The sequence below is a fragment of the Aptenodytes patagonicus genome, chromosome 1, assembly GCF_965638725.1.
Source record: "Aptenodytes patagonicus chromosome 1, bAptPat1.pri.cur, whole genome shotgun sequence".
NCBI lineage: Eukaryota > Metazoa > Chordata > Aves > Sphenisciformes > Spheniscidae > Aptenodytes > Aptenodytes patagonicus.
Genome location: NC_134949.1, coordinates 32903507 through 32918021, shown reverse-complemented (window position 1 = coordinate 32918021; position 14515 = coordinate 32903507).

Sequence of the window (14515 nt, the reverse complement as noted above, 5' to 3'; positions counted from 1 at the left end):
GCACCATAATCCCCCACATAGCAAGTCTGGCTACTCAGCTCAGTGCTGAGTCCTGCAGCCAGATCCTGAGTACTTGAGCACAAACTATTCCCGTGTTTTGCGCAGTGACTCTGTTTTCACAGTACTCCAGGGAACCTCACTGAAAACCTGCCTAGCAGGTAGGCTCATAGATGAACTGCTCCCTGTCTGCATAGAGTTACACTATATGGAGTTAGTCCGTGTCAGAACTCAGCCCATCACTGCATACAAACTACATACAAAACTTAAAAAAGGGTCAAGTTCCCTTCAGGAATGCCTGTAGTTTTCCAGAGGATGTGTCTTCTAAATACAAACTTCAAATATTGGTATACTATAGATAAAGCAACTCACGTATTTTTTTAAAGAACATTTACTTGACAGTAAAAATTGCAGAGAGGAAAGAATAAAATGGGAGAGCAAGCCTCAGTGATGAAACCAAACAAATATTACCAATTCTAGACTCTTGTGGAAAAAAGTTATATCAGGAAAGAAATAGCACTTCCTTTGACAATGACAGTAAAGACATGAAGATGGTAACAGAAAGTCTACTGTCAGGATGACTTTATTACCATAATTGATAAGTCTGCTCTGTGAGATCATAGCCTATTTGGGGATTTTTGTCTCAGAGTTGCTTGCAGCAATGCATCTCATTCAGCCCCTCAGCCTTGCTGATGCACCAAGCTTGACCCTGTGTCTTGGAAATGTACTCGCTATCAGTCAAGCTTGTTCGCATTACTGTAGACCACTTTTATTTATCCTAGTAATATACTTCATTTATATTTATTGCATGCTGCCTCCTTTAGTTGAGCTTTGACCTCAGATTGACCCAGATGTTTGTATACTGTACACTGAGGTACTGTTACTTTTGTGGCTAACATCAACTGAAGAGCAGACCTGAAAAGACACTTGGGGCCAGGCTACATGGAAAAAAACCAGAACAGACATATCAAATTGCAGTTAAATCCAGCCACATTATTTACAACATCTCAAACAATATTTTTACGCCTCAGGGCATTTATAGCAATTATTCAATACAGACTGTGTATTATTTTAACCCCTGATTATAACAGAGTTGACAGCTTGTGTTATAGCTTGGTAATCATCACTAAAGCTAAAGCTATCCTGGGACATGCCTCAGTGTTTAGAGGTGACATGAGAAAGCTTCAGCCAGTAATCCCAATTTGTAAAACCAGCAGGTTTCATTTGGCTCCAACTACTTACCTAGCATACCTTCACTAGTGTATAAATAAATAAACAAACCAGACATGCCTTAGTTTTCATGGCGTAAAGCTACGTGAGAGCAAGCCATGTAGGTGTTGGCTGACTCCTGCTTGGTGTATGATTCAGGCCCTTATGGGAGAGCGCTGTGCTGGAAAGATGTGTCAGAGTAAAGAGGAGTGAGAAATTCTCCATGCTCTCTTTTTGGGAAGGCGTCATAGCATTCAGTCTGTGGGAAGCCTGCCTTCTGCTCCTTCCAAACTATGGATATAACAGGACAATTGCTAGCAACCAAATTACTGAGGCGTAAGGAGTTACCAGCTGGCAGATAAGCTATGCTACCTAATTGCATGAATGCTCCTTGTCTGTTACAAGTGAGAAGTAAAATGTGTTAGCTGAAATTATGAACGTGGTTTGTATTAGAAATAAATATTTTATTTTACTGAGCCTGATCTCAATGCTACTTACACAAAATGGCAAATGTGACCTTTGCAATGGTTTAAACTAATGCTTTTTTGTTCCGCCTATGTATTAGGTGACATACACACATACAGCCAGCCACTGCAGCTCAGTGACAAATGGCAACCTATGGAAACTAGCTATGGAAACTCAATTGCTTGTGATCATCTGTCCATACCTGGTATTTGGTTCAGCTTGTGTCAAAAACCATAAGAAAGAAGTAGGCTTTGAAATTAGGAGAATTGAAGCCTTTGGTAAGTTTGAATAGGATTTCCATATCCATAACCTGAATTGTGTATGGATTCAGGGACATGGGCAATATAGCAGAGGCTGGAGAACACAAACATGATATCATTTATTGAGCTCAATCCACTCAGTTTATGGGCTACAATGTCAAGCATCAGCTTTTTTTTTTTCTTCTTTTTTTGTGTTCTTTATCTTGGCCATGGTAGGAGGTTTGCTGCTATAGGCTGGGAGATGGCTATTAGTAGATCTAAAGTGGTTTTTCTATTTGATTTTCCACTCCTGTATGTTATAGCTTTTACTTATTGGTTTGCAAAGTCCTTGAAGAAACCAGTGCTATGCTCTTGGAAATGTCTTAGTCTACTCAGGCTCAAGTCCTTTCTCACTCTGCACGATGGCCAACGTGGCCAAGTCCTGCAAGGGCTTTAGACTTCACAGATGGACAGGATCTATAACAGAAGTAAAAACAGAAAGTAAAAAAAATTGAGACATTTAACTGCTACAGCACTTTTCTTAAGTGAAATCCTAGGGGCCAGATTCTGTGTCATTCAGTATTGTGTGCACTTAAGTTACACCAGTGGAAATTGTAAAGCAGATGTAATTTGCTTCCTGCTCTCAATACAGCAGCGCTTTACATTACCAGACACTGCTGAAGAATCTTGCAAGAGGGTTTTTTTTTCCCCTCTTAAAGATGAGAAATGGTCTTCTGAAAGAAATTGTACAAGTGTCATTGTCTGGACTTCCTCTCATTAAATGAGCACTGGGAAAGGCTTGAAAATGTGTAGCAGTCTGGTGACCTGGGAGTCTTCTCCAGCTCTAATTTCTATGATCAAGAAGACAAAGGATATAGACGGTATTGAATTATGCCCGAGGCACAAGGATTCCTGGAGCTGATCGCCTCTCCCAGGAAAACGTCAGTCTAAAAGGTCTTCCGGTACTTCTCACTAGCAATTTTGACATGTGAAACTCAGGTGTTTCTCTGAACTCTAGCTGATGTTGTTGATAATATTTATTATCACAAATGTCAAGGTACTGTCCCAGTTGCTTTATTATTGAATTTTTCTTACATGACCTTCCACAAGATTATTAGTCTGCAGTGGTTTGTGACACTTCAGAAGGTCCAGCATGAGCTTCCTGTGGTGACAGGACAGTAAATGACTAGAAATTCTCTATCTCCACAAGCCATATGGTAGGCAACACAAGGACCCTTAATACGACTCCTTTCTGGAGTTGCTTTTGCCCTGTTTTTTCTTTTTAATCTTTGACCTAAGCAGCTCAGACTGAATGCTTGGGATGCCTTTCCGATAAGTTTTTGGGAGTTATATTCAAGTGCTTGCAACCTGGGGAACTCAGGTACAAAAGGTTATAAAACTACCTCTGGAGATATTGGATACATTCAGACACTCCTTTCAAATCAAATGAGAAATAGGATCTCTTTCATTGCCCACTTGACTCCAGTGTTGCTGATTTACTGGTTGATTCTGCTTTACAAAGATTCAGATACCCCTTGAACGCTTCTTTGAAAATTCTGAGCAAAGAACAGGGAAGGGGAAAGGAAAATGCTTCTTTGACAACCATGTCTTAAAATACTACTTAACAGTGTGGTGAAGAACTTGAGAATCTGCTTCCTCTTTGCTTTCCTCTGAGAAGACCATGTACACCTCTGCAAAGCTGGTGCTGAACCCACTGTCCACCTTGGAAGTATTTTAACTTGGGTTTGCTTTGCTTGGGTTTCCATAATAAAGCAAAGCAGAAGCCTTGGAGGACAAGCGTATGTGTGCGTTCGAAAAACAGCCTTAGTAACTGGGAAATTTTTTCATCTAGATTTGCTTTCCTCATGTCCCAGCAACAGGACAGCCTGCTCTCCTGCTGCTAACACTGACTGGCTATAACAGGTGGTTTCACCTGTCTTTTATGGGGTCTTCTCAGATCCGACAAATATCTTAGAATCAGGAAAAGCACAAGAGACATCTATTATTTTATGGTACTTCCTTAGTTCTAACCATTATCAAAGCTTCAGTAACTGTGTCTATATCTTTTTTGACAAGATAATACTATCAACCCTGTTCCTTCAGCTCATCTACTATCAGTATGGGAATATCATGTTCCGATGAAATTGTTAACCATTAATAAGCACAGTGTTGAAATATTAACCCATTTTGTCTCTCCAGGGCATTATAATCAACAGATCGAGGAGGACTTAAAATGAATGTGTGGAGATTGCTACAGTACATAGCACACCAAACAATGATTTAAAACACACTCTGAAGAGACCCGTTCTTTTCATATATAATATGTAACTGGAATGAAAATTAGAGACAGTGTTTAGCGATCTTTCACAGGAAGATGTGAAAAAGATATCTACTGCTGCACCATCAATTGTTTTATTCCGCTATCCTAGAAGAGATGTAAGTTATAAAGGAAATACCATAATGAACTTCCCACGTAGATGAGCTAAATTGGAAAAGAACTCCCACCAGTGTGCATTATGCAAATATCCTTATTCACGCCTCTTGTATGCTTGTGCACAAACACCAATCTTCTTGCCCTCAACTGTCTTGCCATTTGTTTCCTTAGTCAGGAAAATAAATTCTAGTGTGAAGCATGAACATTCAGTGAGCTTCCACATTTCACCAAATCATTACAGTAGCAGCTACAAAAAAAGCCCTCTTTTGTCAAGAAAACCAAAATACGCCACAGCACTCCTCCAACAGCCAAAAGGTGCTAGTTATATCTCCAATATTGTGTGTCTGCCATTAACTTTCTCTCTGGAAGGACCCCCTGAGGTATATGCCAAAATCAGAGTACCTGATGTGTTAGCTGCATCGTTTCGTTGTTAGGTTTTGTTTTGTTTTAGAGGATGGTGGCTATTAATACGTGGCTTTAGCAATCTCTGTGTACCTCTAGGCTGCTTTTTGTCTGATTCCTTGCAAAAAATGGATGAGGTGAGCATCCTAGGGATGATAAACCAGAGATACGAAAAGAGTCTGTCTTGCTTGCCAGCTTCCATCTGTGCAAGTTACTGCGGCAGCCAGATAATCCTGCAAAAAATGAGGTAAATCATAAGGAAGATCACAGTTTGTATGTTTTTTGTCTTTCACTTACCTGACAATGCTTTAGATGTGTTCAGATACCATTATTTCTGGAACGTCCATGACACAGGGCTCTGATAATTAAAAGAGATATCTTGCCCTTAACCTCTCATTTTCACAGTGAGTGTGTTAACATGAAGCATTACCCAATTGTTAAGTCTAGGTATTGATTATTTCAAGCTGTACATGGGCTAATATTGTTTTCCTTGCGGACAGACTAATGTATTTGTCCACAACAAAGGACAAACAGATGTACATCTTTTCTTCAGAGCTCAGAGATTAATTTTCAGAAGGAAACTGGACAAAATGACTTGTACTGCTGTTAAGCAGTTTCTTTCTTCCTTTTCTTTCTTCTCCCACTGAGGGGACCAGTTATAACATAATACTTCCATTCTTGCCACACGAAAGGTAGGGAGCAGCTGCTTCCACGGAGGAGGAAACACATGCTTCGTAGAATAAAGAAAGCTTGTGCACTTTTTATTAAAAACTGCATTTTACAACTGAAACATAATCTGCAGATGGAACAGCTGATATGGCTATTTTGCTGGTTGTTAAAGAGTTTATACTACATTAAATTGACTCCCATGGGTTTAATTTTTCAGTGCCGTTACAACCACCAACCTTTCTTATTGAGAAGGTCAATAGGCACAATGTGAAGTCTTGTAAATCATTCCCTTGCTATTTTTGTAATATATAATGTGACCCTTTTCACACACCTTAAAAATTATAAACCAGAGCACATACTATATATCAAACAAATAAATCAGCTGCTATAAATACAGTCTTCCTTTTGGATCTAGACAGATTAATTCTACCGCATTTCATATGTTTTAAATTGTTTTTGGCTTCACAGGCAAGATCTGCTTTTGTATTCAGAAAACAGAGACCCTGGATTTAATCTATTTAAAAAGCTTAATAGAGCCGAAGTGACCCCAAAAGCATATTTTAAAATGATTCCACTAAAAGCCTTAATGACTATAAACATTAAAGGAATTAAGTGAAAAAAAAAAAATCTGGTCAACTGATAGAAACTTTTAAAGTGAAATTTTGAAAAGGAGAACGAACAAGTGAGAATTAAGCATAATGGTGAGCTGATAGCCCATTTAGTGCTCCAGGGATGCTTTTTTCCTCAGGTGTATTTACTAGCCGTGTTTCACATGCAAACAGAAAGTCTTGATATGACATCTGGGGAAAATGAGTCACTGAGGAATTTGTTTTATAAGGGAAAACTGTAGTGTTATAAGGAGAAATTTGTTTTAATTAGGAGACTGTTTACTCAGCTACGCAGCAAAGCAGGATATTTTTACCTCATATTCTTGAGTGGTTTCCTTCATGCTTATTACCACCTGCATTGAAGTATATCTCAGGTCCATGCCTACAATCCTCTTGCATCAGTCAATAGTGAGAAATAGATGTCCTTGATCATGCTTAGTATCCCAGTACTTTTCCTAGTCCTCACGGTTTCTGTCTCCACTGTTGGAGGAAAAGGCATTGATCAGAGGCATCAGAAGGGGAACATATATAAGAAAGGGAAATGATCAGAATTAGGGTAATATAACTTTTTAAAAGAAAGAGCTGCAAAAGCTCTGAGACCTGTGAGACTTTTTGTTTCTGCTGCGTCAACTCCACCCTGCATAAAACATTTCTCAAATACCCCTCAGTCATGGTCTACAGAAAAGTGACTTTGGCCTTGGACACCGGCAATTTGGGTGGAGGAAAGGAAGGGGTGTATTTGCGTGCATGTGCATGAGTGTGTATGTACAGTGTCCATCTTGCAGGTGCCTTTCACAACGCTAGCAAAATCCATGTTGTTGAGCTGAACCAATGATGAGATGGCCCTTGAATTTCAGCTAGGTGAGTGTCCTACGAAGGCTTCATAACTGTGTTCCTGTGATAAGCAGATCATCCTGCTACTGATTTGGCTGAAAAAGTTTAAGGTGAGAATTTGCCTGTTTCTTATTTACATGTTTTTATCTGTTTTATGAGGTCTTCATCACCTTATTGTTCTGATGATTCTTTTGTTCTTCCTTCCTCTATCATCTCCTGTACCCCAGATTTTTACAGTATGTAAAAATGGAGCAAGTAATTTTTTTCCTTGTTAAAATAAACATTCATGGTTCATGCTTACTGCAGTTTTCAAGGACTGGGAGAGACACTGCTCTGACTGAAAGTCCAGCAAGAATCTGGTGCAAAACAAAACCGAGGTTGTTAGACCAGCAATGGTCCTATAGGGTCCAAGCCAGCTGGGAAGTGAGGTTTATTGGGGAACTAGTCTTTGCCCTAGCTCAGTGAAAGGAATGAGATTCAAAGTACAGTGCTTCCTGCATTTTAATTCCATCCTTGTATGAGGCCAGCCAAAATTTGACATGACATAAAATACTTTCCCATGAGAAGCATTGGATATATCTATAGATTCTGTCTAGGCTGACAGCCAAGTTGTGATCTGTACAATTCCCTGATACAGACTTGCATTATTTTTTTAGAGAATACCTTTTTTTCTTTTTGCGGTAAGTTATAACTGACACTGTCCTACAAAAAATTGTGATCAAGTTGTGATGTAACTATAATTAGGGAAAAGGGACTGCTGCTTTTTTGTGGTTCATTTGATGTAAGGGCCAAAAAGTTTGAATTCAATGATCTCATGATCAAGTCAGGTCTGCTTGCATTGGATATTCGAGTCATTTTAATTCATGAAAATAATCTGTATGCTCACATTTACTCTTTTTCAGGCAGCAAAATCCCTTTGATTTAGACATCTAAGAGTTTTCCTCTTCTTTTTCCTCCACCTCTTCAGGGAGCTTCCCCAAAAGAGCTGTCAGATCAGCCCTTCAGTTCCTAGCATTTTCTCTACAGTTCTTCCAAATATGTAAAGTAGACCTGGATCCCAATATGATTTATGTCCTATATTTCATCTCAGAACATTTTTAGAGGCTGAAGCTGTAATACAAAATGCTGGGAGTCCATGAGTTACACCGTGTAATATAGATGTGGGAAATATTTTCTTTTTTTTTTTGTAACATTCTAAAATACACTTTTTACAAAAAAAAAAAAACAAAAGAGAAATAAAATTTACTTTACTGAATGCACACAGCTGAAAAGTTAGGCATGGCACCAAATATTCCTGGTTCTCAACCTCATCTCAAAAGTTCCTGAAATTTAAATGCAGATATCATGATTTTGGGATAAAGCTCCCTTTTTTTTTTTTTTTTCCTGTGGCAGTCTCATTAATTATCAGCATTATACATATAACACACAACAGCATTTGTTGTATGAATCTACAACAAGAAGGGTTAGACACTTAAAAATAACAACAGTGTGGTATTTTTCATTTGATGGTATAAGAAGTTTGGTTGCATTCATGGGAGCTCAGTGAACATGTTTTTTATAAGAAATAGGAATTATAATGCATGCTTGAAAGAAGTAGTGAACAGTTAGCAGGTGTTAGTGAACATGAGGTGGGTGGCTACGACGGATGGAAAAGGGATTGTGAGGAAACAGTGACACAATATAAACACTGTGATGGGAAATGGCCTTCCTATGCCCATACCCACCGCACCTGCAAAACTGGGCTCAGCTTCATTGTCTTCTCTCTGTTTGTTTTCCTTTTTTAAGAATACCTCCCCCCCCACCAAAAAAAAAAAAAAAGAAACCCAATCCCATAACCCTGAGACCTTTTAAGCTTTTACTCCAAAAATGTTAGTCCCAAATATTTCAGTTTAGTAGAAAAATAGTACCTCAGTCAATGACATAACCTACTAGTTTCGAAGCTATGATTAGTTGTGGGGGACTTGGACTAAAATACATTTGTAAATATAACTATGGTAGGCTACAATATAAAAAATATTTCACATATTAGGGTTTTGCATGACACTTTTTGTGAAAATTTTGACAATGATGTATCAGTATAATATCTAACACATTCCAGCAAGCCACAACATTTTAATTGTCACACAAGGAATAAAAATATTATATATGTGAACAGTCAGTATGGTAACAAAACCCCAGGTAAGATTTTTTGGTAATATAAACAAGGAAAATCAAGACTGGATCACTTATTACTTAATTTGCCTTCATGAAATTTCCTTCAGAAATGTGTTTTATATAATGAAATATACATGTTTTGTATGATAGAAAAATATTTTACTGACAATGAAATATCCACAATCCAGCAATAAATACAGTCATGTAAGTAGTTATGCTTTTGACTGTCTTAACTTCAAGATTTTTAGATGTCAGCAATAATGACATGGTATATTCATTTATTTTCCTATGTTAAAGAATATGCAGTTGACTTTGAATGACATTAACAAGCCTGAAATCTTCAAGCCTTCAAAATATTTCAAAATATTAAAATACTCAGTTCTTACAGTTTTTAAAATAGGATTTCAAGAACATTGGAGCTTTCCATTGAAAATAGATGTTCTAATATATACAGTGATGTTACTAGATAATTATGTAATTTAAAATGTAGTTCAGAATCTGAACTAACCTGCCCTCTCTAATCCGTGATTCAAAGGATGTTGGATGTTAAAAGAATTTCGTTAGCTGAAGCAATATCATATTGATTGAGCATAATAGTCTTTTGGGAAATTTCTCAGATGTTTAATCAAAACGGGAGCTCCCAAGGGCGCAGGAAGTTCCCGTTCTGCCCTGTTGGTCATGGAGACCACGGCGAGATCTCTTCACTGATCCAGGCAATCATTCACAACGTGCATTTTATGTGGGTGTCTGAAATGGTACAGTGCTGAAAAAATCCTGATTACCCATTCTTTGATTTCCACTCCAGGGCTTTACAGGTATCAACAGTGTGGGGCATGGAGCAGCTGTGGCAAGGTGTGGGGCCAAGAGCATTGCAGAGACAGGTCTCTGTCTCTTCACGCTTGTATCCCCTTTCCCCCCTGCCCCCTCTCTTTCTGTTGCTTGCACTCCTGAAGACATACATTACACACTGAAATAATGCTTGGGAAGTTTTGTCACATTGTACTGTCTCATCCTACGAGGAAATTGGTTTTCCTGTGGACATCTGTCTTCCATCTGCAGCGGACAAACAGGAGCTTGTGGGCAGCGGAGCTGAGGGCTGCTCCCTCTCGTACGGCTTTTCCCATTTTTAGGGTGACTGGTGGGCCCGCCAGTCTTTCTCCAACAGAACCTTTTGCTTTACTGAATTCTGCACTGCGTAGCCAGGACCAGGTGTTACAGTGAGGTGTGATACAGCAGCAGGGTTTGCAGTGGCACTCAGTCCGGAGCGTGGGGAGGAGAGCCCAGCAGACCTGTACCAGAGGCAGCCTGGTAACACCAGGCTGCAGAACGAGTGCGATGTGTTAAGATGGTCTCCTTCTCTCACCTCTGAGAAGATGCAAATCAGCGCTGCATAACTTCATGCCAAATATTATTTAAGGCTGGATCTATGCATGGCTGTAGTTCGGATAGCCTTCTCAAAAGCAATTTTTATTTTATTTATTTTTAGATTCACAAAAGGTGCCCTATTGACACATTTTGGTGCAATTTAATAAAATGCACACAGATCTCTCTCTTTTCAAAGGCAAAAGACTGAAAGATGATTGGAGTGGAGATCCCCGCCAACTCCCCCTCCCCGTCTCGGAGAAAGGAAACATCCCACGTCCCACCCGCTGGAAAGGCGCCTGAATTCAGGTTGTTTCCAAATGCACGGGGGCCTCTTGCTGCAGAAGAGCCACTGAAATATGAGGATTGCTAGTGCCAGCACTCTGCATGACCCCAGTTGCCATGGAAGATCATGAGGTGGAAGGTGGGATCCCAGACAGCCAGGCCCCAAGCTATATTTGCCTTTATCATGAATAGGGGCAACACTTCCCACGGCAGCCACAAGTAAATAGGAAGCCAAAGTGTTTGGTGAAAAACTGACTTCATACGTTCAGCTGGATGGTGGCAGCTACCAGCAGGGCAGTGCCATTATGATCTAGGTCACTGGAAGTCAAAGGCAGCCCCTGGGAAAATGCATACCAAGGGACCCTCAGCACGGAGGCCGGTCTGCGTGCCCTCCGGTCGGTGGTTAAAGCAGCGGGCTTGCTGCTCCTGACTTGTGCAGCCATCCCCCCAGTAAATTTTAAGAGTTTAATTTAAAACAAGAGGCTTAAATTTGATTGCCTAAAGGGTGAATCAGGAAATTTTGATTTTCAGAGATGCCAAACAGCTGCAGTCTCTGCTGACTCTCAAAGGGCGGCAGCCGCATGCGGAGCTGCAGGAGTGCATTATCCTTGAAACCCGGCTACCGACTTACTGCGCTGGGCTTGGATTTTGATGCTTCATTTAGGGAACCAGAGTTAAATCAATATGGCCTTTGACCTTGAACTCTGTTTTTCAGTTTTATCTTCCATGAGGCAATAATAACACTTACCTACAGTATTTCAAATATAACCAGAAAACAGCTCTGAAATGCACCGCGAGCTGGATCATTGCATAATTGTACATTTTTGTTGTGTTTATATAATCAACAATAATATAACAAGCCACTAAAGGACACTTACTGTTTTAAATCCCTATGATACTGATTTCTTTCCTTTTTCGTGGGTAAGCTATGCATTGACAGTGTATGCATATGTTTATCAAAATGCCCTTGAGAAATAAAATAACATGTGAAACTCATTTTTTATTTTCCAGCAAACTTCATAACACTTTCTCAGATTCCATTCTTTGGATGGATTTCCAGTTTATCTTATGTGTGAGAAATGACCTTATAACCTATGTGTGACAGTTGTTTGGGTTTTATTAAGTGCCCTGCTCACTGGTAGCATTGGGGCATTACTCACAGATATTTGTGTGCTACTACAGAAAGCCAAGGAAAATTATTATTATTCTGTATTTAACTATGGTGTCTTCCTTTTGCCCCATGTCACTTAGAAGTATCTTGCACCAGGATAGGTTTGCTTTTAAATTGGAAAAAGAAAATTGGTGGTTTTATCCTCTGCAGTTGGCTCCAGTGTTCAATGCTTTGGAACAGGCAGCTTTCATTTCTGAAAACAGTTTGCCAGCCCTTTAATTGGCTTCTGTTTAAAGGAATATTTCTATGTAGAAGCTGCCGCTTGTACAAAAAATAAGGAGGTAAATAGATTTCCATATAGAGTTCAAGGCAAGCTGTCAGAAGAGGAGGAAACACATAGCTGGCATTAGCCCTCTAAAGAATTCCTCTGCTGGGAATCGTGGAAAGAACTAAACCTGGATGAGTTTACTAATAAGGTTAATTTAAAAATTATTCTAAAGGACTGTTATTACTATTATTATGAGGGAGGTTTAATGTAACTTTTCCTATTTTCAATCTCAAATGCCAGCAGTAATGACACCTTCCATGAGAATGATATTCATTATAGTGCCCTGGGGCTGTGCACTCTCCTCACCTTTTATATCTCTGACTCTCTCTGCTGGTTTTAATTCAGCGTTAGGTACAATATGATTGTCCTTGCACAGGACACAAGCCATTGCACACACGCCGTCTTTTCTGAAAGAAGTTGGGACTCTGTATCTGAAAATGCACCTTTGGTTAAGATAGTGTCCACAGCAATGAAAGCGCCAGATGTTTCATAAGCACCACTGATGTAAGAATATTGGAAAGGATAATGCTCCAAATCACAAATGGGAGCTTTGGCTGAAGACAAAATGAAATGAACAATTAGTATTCCTGGCATAATGGAGTAAAACAACAAACGCTGCAATAGATGCTCCATATTATTAAAAGGTATTATGATAAGGTTTCTTCTGCAAACACAAAAGCAGAATTATGCAGAGCAGGGTTTTAATCTAATTTATTTTCCATGCCTTTTATTGACAAATAGCTAATGAAAATTACTCACATTTTCACTGTATCTTATCAAGCATTGCTAATAAAAAGCCCCACTGTTTTGCATGTATGTTGCATCATTTCATAAAATTTTCAGCAGCCTATGACTTACTAAATAAAGTTGTCACTCAAGCCTCATTTCCCATCCGACTGCAACGAATCAAAATGGACACTGAATTAATGCTGAATATTGTCTGTGTTTGATGAGGTCTCTGCAAGATCTCTGTTCTGTCACCTTTAATGCACTCTGCTTGAGGGACTTATCTGATTTCTTATTGTTTCCAGGAAAATATGAGATATTACAAATCTGTCCCTGGCCTCATCTAATTTATGCCTTTGAAATGTTTTTTCAGGAGTGAAGAGAAATTAAAAAAATGGGGAGAACCAGCACTACTTTACAAGAATCCTAGTCAGAGGGGCTTGCAAAAACAGAAGAATAAGTACTATGTTTTATTTGTTCTGTGTCTGAAATAGTATAACTGAAGTGTTATTTTACTCGGTATTATAAGTAGTTGTCATAGGCTCAGGAAACAAAATAAAATTCAGCCTAAAAGCACTGAGATCTTTTCATCAGATCTATGAGTGCAGAAAGGCACAGTAACTGCAGTACAGTATTTACAACTTTGTAGATGCGTATCTGCATTTCCATTTTGCATTTGTTAGAGCTGTATAATATAGTGAGACAGCAGTAACCCTGTATTCAGTTCCTTAAACTTTTTCTTTATAAATGATTCATGCAATTTGTATGTACAGAACCTCTCACGCCTTTGCTACTAATGTTGTGAGTTTTTCTTGGTCGACAGGGGGGCCCACTGTTGGTTTCAGGGCTGTTCTTTTGGTGTGGCACGCTCAGCCGTGCGCTGGCGGCAGAGGCAGAAGAGCAGCCAGATCACCTACCTCCCGTGGGCTGCTCCTCAGCTAGTGGATACAAGGTCTTCCAACAGCCCGCAAGCATTGACCTGGAGCTCAGGTGTCCTTCTCCCTGTGATGGGGTGCCCTGGCCACATCTCCCACTGCAGGTGATTAGCACATGGCTTGGGAAGTGGGAAAATTTGGGCAGCAGAGACATTGCAATCCGATCTCACACTTTTCTTCTGGATGGGTCCAAGAACTGAGCTATTGCATAAGGAAAGGTGACCACTTCCTTCACCTGGGTTTTGCAGGACAAGACTGGCACAGGCGCGTGTTCAAGGAGAAGGCTCAGCAGAGCCCAGAGGAGTTTCCCTGATGTCCACTCCAAAGCACCTGCACCTCAGAGAAAGTCAGGGTGAAGAGGCATCCTGTCTTTTGCACACCTATTGGCTAAGTGAGGCAAGTCCCCACACAGTGTTTTAGATTTCATGAATGCCAGTAAGACTCAACCGCAGGTTGCTGGTCACCTGTGGGGAGGTGAGACCTGTCAGCAGCACGTGGGAACGCACCCTGGAGGCCAGCACTCGGCGTGCTGCCACTCCTAAGTGCTTTTGGGGCTGTACCCTTCTGTCTCCATTTTTTTATCTTCCTGCACCACACAACACCAAATACCACAGGTCATTTTTAGACTATTTAGTTATGTGCTACTTTTTTTTTATAGCTTTGTCCCCCCGCAACATTGTGACTTTCCTGAATAACATCTGCCCTGGGTGTTTGGGTAGGTGAATTTCTTCTCTCCTATCTCCTTCCCATTTAGCAC